This window comes from Balaenoptera acutorostrata, chromosome 15, assembly GCF_949987535.1.
Source record: "Balaenoptera acutorostrata chromosome 15, mBalAcu1.1, whole genome shotgun sequence".
NCBI classification, from domain to species: Eukaryota; Metazoa; Chordata; class Mammalia; order Artiodactyla; family Balaenopteridae; genus Balaenoptera; species Balaenoptera acutorostrata.
The window spans coordinates 67,876,279-67,882,756 of record NC_080078.1 but is presented as its reverse complement, the minus strand read 5'-3'; the positions used below and the strand labels follow the sequence as shown (position 1 = coordinate 67,882,756).

Below are 6,478 nucleotides of genomic sequence, written 5' to 3'. Positions count from 1 at the left end.
TTCCTGGGACCCTGACACTGTGCTGTGTGGTCTGCAGCCCCTACTCGTGAGAGGCAGGAGGGCTCTGGGCCCTTCTCTATGCCCTCTACGCCTTCTCCTCCCCACCAGCTGGTGGTCTCATTTTAACACCAACAGAGTTGCCTTCCTGGGGTTCAGACGCTGCCTTGCCTCTGGCCCTTGTCCTTTTGGACTAAGGGCACCTGAGCCCACCTGGTCTCCCTCCTCGAGCCTCAAACATTGGGATTGGGAGTCAGAGGCAGGTGTCCACCTTGTCCTTCCTGGCAACTAATATGTATAATGGCAGAGAAATGAGCAAAGAGCTGGGGGGGTCTGGGGAGGAAGTATCGGCCTGGGTGAAGCAGGACAGGCTGTCTGAAAGAGAAGATTGTGAGCTGGCCCTGGAGAGGGTGAATTCACCAGGCAGAAGAGGGAAGCCAAAGCCTTGGAGGCAGATGGAGAGGGAAACACAGGGAGGCATAACATTAACACTGTCTTCCAAAAGAAGCAGGAGTGGAGACCGTGGATGGCAGAGGCCAGAGTCAAAGCTGGTGAGGTCAGTCCTTTGGTGGTGGAGTGGGAGGGGGTCTGTGATTCCAGAAGATGTACAGGAACTGAAACTCACCCTTCCATGTGGAGGGGTCAAGGAACAGTGAAGAGCACCCAGACCCCAAGAATAGCTGCCCCATATCACCTCTCCACTCCCTCCCGGCAGCCGTCACCAGGACGGTGATTAGGTGCTGCCGACAGGTGCCAGGCAGGCTGCTGGCTATCGCCAGCGAGGCCCCTGACAGCCGCTCCAGCTGTCTCCCATCAGAGAGAACACACATCTGAGACTAGCCTGATGAGGCTGTCTCTAGACAGGCGGCTACAGAGGGAGAGAGAGGTGGGAGACAGTCTGCTGTTACAGTGCACACCCTGGCCAGCTCCCCAGTGCCACCCGACAAGAGGCTCTTAATCACCAGAGAGCCTCTGGGGGCCTTTCTCAGGCTCCTTTGACCTCGCCGGCACATGCCTGTGCACAAACATGCCCTTAAACAGGTCTGAGAGTCCATCTACGCACCATACGACAAATATCTACACGTGCGTGGACACTGACGTGCAGAGCCGGCAGTAGCTGCATCTGCACTGGAGTGTAAGCGTGCGCAAACATGAGGACGTACATGTACACGTTCACACCTGCTCTCGAACAGAAAAGCTGCCATAGGTGCACACATATACACATTCATGCCTGGATTCCTACACACTCAATGAACACGAACATGTGTGCACCACATTCACACATGTACACTCAGAGTCTAAATCTGGGTTCTCTCCAAAAAAAGACTCTAAGACAGAGATTTGGATGCAAGTAGTTGATTTGATATTCAGTTGATGGATATTTGTGTTGTTTCCACCTTTGGCTGTTATGGATAATGTCTCTATAAACGTGCATGAACAAGTTTTTGTGTGAATATACATTTTTATTTGTATTGGATATCCACCTAAGAGTGGAATTACTGGGCCATATGGTAACTTCATGTTTAACCTTTTAAGAAACTGCCAAACTGTTTCCAAAGAGGCTGCTCCCTTTTACATTCCCAACGACAGTGTATGAATATTCCAATTTCTCCAAATCCTTGCCAACATCTGTTATTGGCCTTTTGTTGTTGTTGTTGTTATTCCCATCCTAATGTGTATAAAGTGATATCTCACTTAGTTCCTCTCTAGTTTTTATTATTTACTTCCTTCTGCTTGCTTTGGGTTTAGTTTTTTCTTCTTTTTCTAGTTTCTTATGGTGGAAGTTTAGGTTATTGATTTGAGAGCTATCTTCCTTTCCAATATCAGTGTTTACAGCTATAAATTTCCCTCTTGGCACTGCGTTAGATGCATTCCATAAATCCATAAGTTTTGTTGTGCTTTCATTTTCACTCATCTCAGAATATTTTCTAACTTTCTTTGTGATTTCTTCTTTGACCCATTCATTATTTAGTGGTGTTGCTCAATTTCTACGTTTGTGATTTCTTAAATTTCTTCCACCGTTAATTTTTAACTTCATTCCACGTGTTCAGAAAACACACTTTGTATGATTTAAATCCTTTTAAATGTATTGAGACTTATTTTGTGACCTAACATATTGTCTGTCCTGTAGAATGTTCCATGTGCACTTGAGAAGAATGCTGTTGTTGAGGGGGAGTATTCTACAGATGTCTGTTAGGTCAAGTTAGTTTACAGTATTTTTCCAGTCTTTTATTTCCTTGTTGATCTTCTGCATAGTTTTTCTATCCATTACTGAAAGTAGAGTACTGATGTCTCCATCTGTTACTGTTGAACTATTTCTGCCTTCAGTTCTATCAGTTTTTGCTTCATATATTAAGGGGCTCTACTGTTATGTGCATGTGTGTTTATAATTATGTGTTCCTGATGGATTGACCCTTTAATCATTTTAAAATGTCCTTCTTTGTCTCTAGTAACAATATTTGTCTTAAAGTCTATTTCTTCTAATATTAGGGTAGCCTCTCCAGCTCTCATTTGGTTCCCCTTTACATGTTATATATTTTTTCATCTTTTTACTGATGGAGTCTGTGTCTGACATTTAGCTTTGTTTTCTGTATGTCTTACGTCTCTTTGTTCCTCTATTCCTCCAATACTCCCTTCTTTTGTGTTAAATAATTTCTAGTATATCATTTTGATTCTCTTGTCATTTCTTTTATTATATTTTTGAGTTATTTTCTTTGTGGTTTCCCTGGTGATTATAATTAACATCTTAACTTAAAATAATCTAGTTTGGATCAATACCAACTTAGTTTCCATAGTATACAAAAACTTTGTTCCAATATAGCTCCATTCCCTGCCTCCTTCTTTGTACTACTGTTGCCATACAAATTATATCTTTATATATTATAAGCTCATCTACATAGTTTTATAATTATTGCTTTATGCAGTTGTCTTTTAAATCAGGTAGGAGAAGAAAAAAAGTTACAAACAAAATTACATTTACACTGTCATATATTTGCCTATATACTTAACCTTTGCTCTTTATTTCTAGACTCTTTGTTTCTTCATGCAGACTTGAATTACTATCTAGTGTCCTTTCATTTCAGCTTAAAGGACACCCTTTAATAATTCTTATAAAACAGGTCAGCTAGGGACACATTCTTTAATTTTAAAAAAAATCTGGAAATATCCCCCCTTCCTTTTTGAAGGATACTTTTTCTGGATAGAGAATTCTGAAAGTCAGTTCCCCTCTCCAGGGTTTGTTGTTGTTGCTGTTTGCTGTAGTCACTGCTGCTGTTTGTTTGCTTAGTGACATTCCGGGACTACTTCTGTAAAGCCTGTATTCTTTGTCATGTGTGGTCATTGACGTCTCTGCTCAGTTAATTTAGTGGTCAGCTAATGATTGGACATTTAAGGCTTTCTTTTTTTTTTTTTTTTTTTTTAAATATGGAACGCTTCACGAATTTGCATGTCATCCTTGCGCAGGGGCCATGCTAATCTTCTCTGTATCGTTCCAATTTTAGTATATGTGCTGCCGAAGCGAGCACTAAGGCTTTCTTAAATGCTGTGAACCAAGAAGTCTCACAGTCTTTGCCACAGGGCTGCGTGTATGTGTTGGGGAATTTAAAACTCTGTCTTCACTTCCTGCTTACACAGAGCCTCAGGTCAGCCACAGGTAAAAGACTATGGCCTTCTCACATCTTTCCTAGGCATGCACATGCACATGGACTTCTAGATTCCCAGGACTATGTTAGAAATTTTCAAAGTCCCTCACTCATTCCCTCAATTTTCTTTTAAGATTTTTGGTTAGTCTTTTCTTAGCTCTAACTGAAGTAATGCTGCCTCAGACAGCTGTGATGTTAAACAATTGCCTCTGATTGTTGTCACAAAAGCCCTTGGAGGTAGAACTTTTGCACAGAGAGGGCTCTAATTCAGGACAAATAAAGAAATGAAGCTTTTTTTTTTTTTTTTTTTTTTTATTTTTATATGCATATATTTTTAGAACACTGATATTATGCTACTTATATACAATTTGCAAATCTACTTTTTTTTTTTTTCCACACACACACACTGTATTTTATTTTTACAAGAGATAGATAGACTGACACCAAGCATTGTACATGGATGACCACAACAAAAGCAACAATGATTGCAATTACCAAACATGAAACACACTTATACTATGTCATAACATTGACATTCAGTCCAGTAATCCTCCACTGTAACAGCTCCTTTACTTTGCAGTGAAAATTGATTTGTATATTCTTTTCCTCTGAGTCCTTGTGGGATTTTTTTTTTTTTAATTCAGACAGAAAGTCACAAAAATTATACTCATCCTCATCAGTTCACTCAGTCCCATGTAATTAATTTCTTTTTTTTCATCTTGATCTTTTGTTAGCACTTTTATGAGTTCATCAGTTTTTCATTAGAGTTCTGAAAATGCTTATTCATTCAGTTCAGCAGTACAGTCAGTTACCAGAAACCTGTACTTGTCAGAGTCTTTTCCATGAATTTCTTGAAGATGAAACTCTTTTATAGGAACATATTTGCAAAATCATCAGAGTACACCCAGAACTGTCTGTAAATGACAAAAGACTTAAAAATGACCATGGTTAAAGATTTGATGAAAGTTCATAATAATGCAGTTGACAAGAAAATTAGTTATTTCTGAGATATACATTTTAAAGTAATAACTAGGATTATTACTTATAACATTATACCAGAACATATAAGATTTTTAGACGTTTCCTGTAATGTCTGAAACATTTATATTAACATATTTCCATACATATTTCCATACAAATACAAATATAAGATTTTTAGAAATTTCATGTAATGTCTGAAACATTTATATTAACATATTTCCATACATATTTCCATACAAATACAAATATAAGATTTTTAGAAATTTCATGTAATGTCTGAAACATTTATATTAACATATTTCCATACATATTTCCATACAAATACAAATATAAGATTTTTAGAAATTTCATGTAATGTCTGAAACATTTATATTAACATATTTCCATACATATTTCCATACAAATACAAATATAAGATTTTTAGAAATTTCATGTACTGTCTGAAACATTTATATTAACATATTTCCATACATATTTCCATACAAATACAAATATAAGATTTTTAGAAATTTCATGTAATGTCTGAAACATTTATATTAACATATTTCCATACAAATAACCCAATGAAAGTTTAGTATTAGTTGTTTTGTTTGTTTTTTTATACTGCAGGTTCTTATTAGGCATCAGTTTTATACACATCAGTGTATACATGTCAATCCCAATCGCCCAATTCAGCACATCACCATCCCCACCTCATCGCAGTTTTCCCCCCTTGGTGTCCATATGTCCATTCTCTACATCTGTGTCTCAACTTCTGCCCTGCAAACTGGCTCATCTGTACCATTTTTCTACGTTCCACATACATGCATTAACATACGATATTTGTTTTTCTCTTTCTGACTTACTTCACTCTGTATGACAGTCTCTAGATCCATCCACTTCTCAACAAATGACTCAATTTCGTTCCTTTTTATGGCTGAATAATATTCCATCGTATATATGTACCACAACTTCTTTATCCATTCGTCTGTTGATGGGCATTTAGGTTGCTTCCATGACCTGGCTATTGTAAATAGTGCTGCAATGAACATTCGGGTGCACGTGTCTTTTTGAATTACGGTTTTCTCTGGGTATATGCCCAGTAGTGGGATTGCTGGGTCATATGGTAATTCTATTTTTAGTTTTTTAAGGAACCTCCATATTGTTCTCCATAGTGGCTGTATCAATTTACATTCCCACCAACAGTGCAAGAGGGTTCCCTTTTCTCCACACCCTCTCCAGCATTTGTTGTTTGTAGATTTTCTGATGATGCCCATTCTAACAGGAGTGAGGTGATACCTCATTGTAGTTTTGATTTGCATTTCTCTAATAATTAGTGATGTTGAGCATCTTTTCATGTGCTTCGTGGCCATCTGTATGTCTTCTTTGGAGAAATGTCTATTTAGGTCTTCTGCCCATTTTTGGATTGGGGTGTTTGTTTCTTTGATATTGAGCTGAATGAGCTGTTTATATATTTTGGAGATTAATCCTTTGTCCGTTGATTCATTTGCAAATATTTTCTCCCATTCTGAGGGTTGTCTTTTCGTCTTGTTTATGGTTTCCTTTGCTGTGCAAAAGCTTTGAAGTTTCATTAGGTCCCACTTGTTTATTTTTGTTTTTATTTCCATTACTCTAGGAGGTGGATCGAAAAAGATCTTGCTGTGATTTACGTCAAAGAGTGTTCTTCCTATGTTTTCCTCTAAGAGTTTTATAGTGTCCAGTCTTATATTTAGGTCTCTAATCCATTTTGAGTTTATTTTTGTGTATGGTGTTAGGGAGTATTCTAATTTCATTCTTTTACATGTGGCTGTCCAGTTTTCCCAGCACCACTTATTGAAGAGACTGTCTTTTCTCCATTGTATATCTTTGCCTCCTTTGTC

At 38.0% G+C, this 6,478-nt stretch overlaps 1 non-coding gene across 1 annotated transcript; it reads right to left on the bottom strand.

Annotated features, from left to right (window-relative positions):
- Positions 1–3,414: 3,414 nt before the first annotated feature.
- Positions 3,415–3,521, bottom strand: LOC114235435 (U6 spliceosomal RNA). Its single transcript, XR_003621614.2, has one exon. It is a non-coding gene; the product is annotated as a U6 spliceosomal RNA (small nuclear RNA).
- Between the last annotated feature and the right edge of the window lie 2,957 nt (positions 3,522–6,478).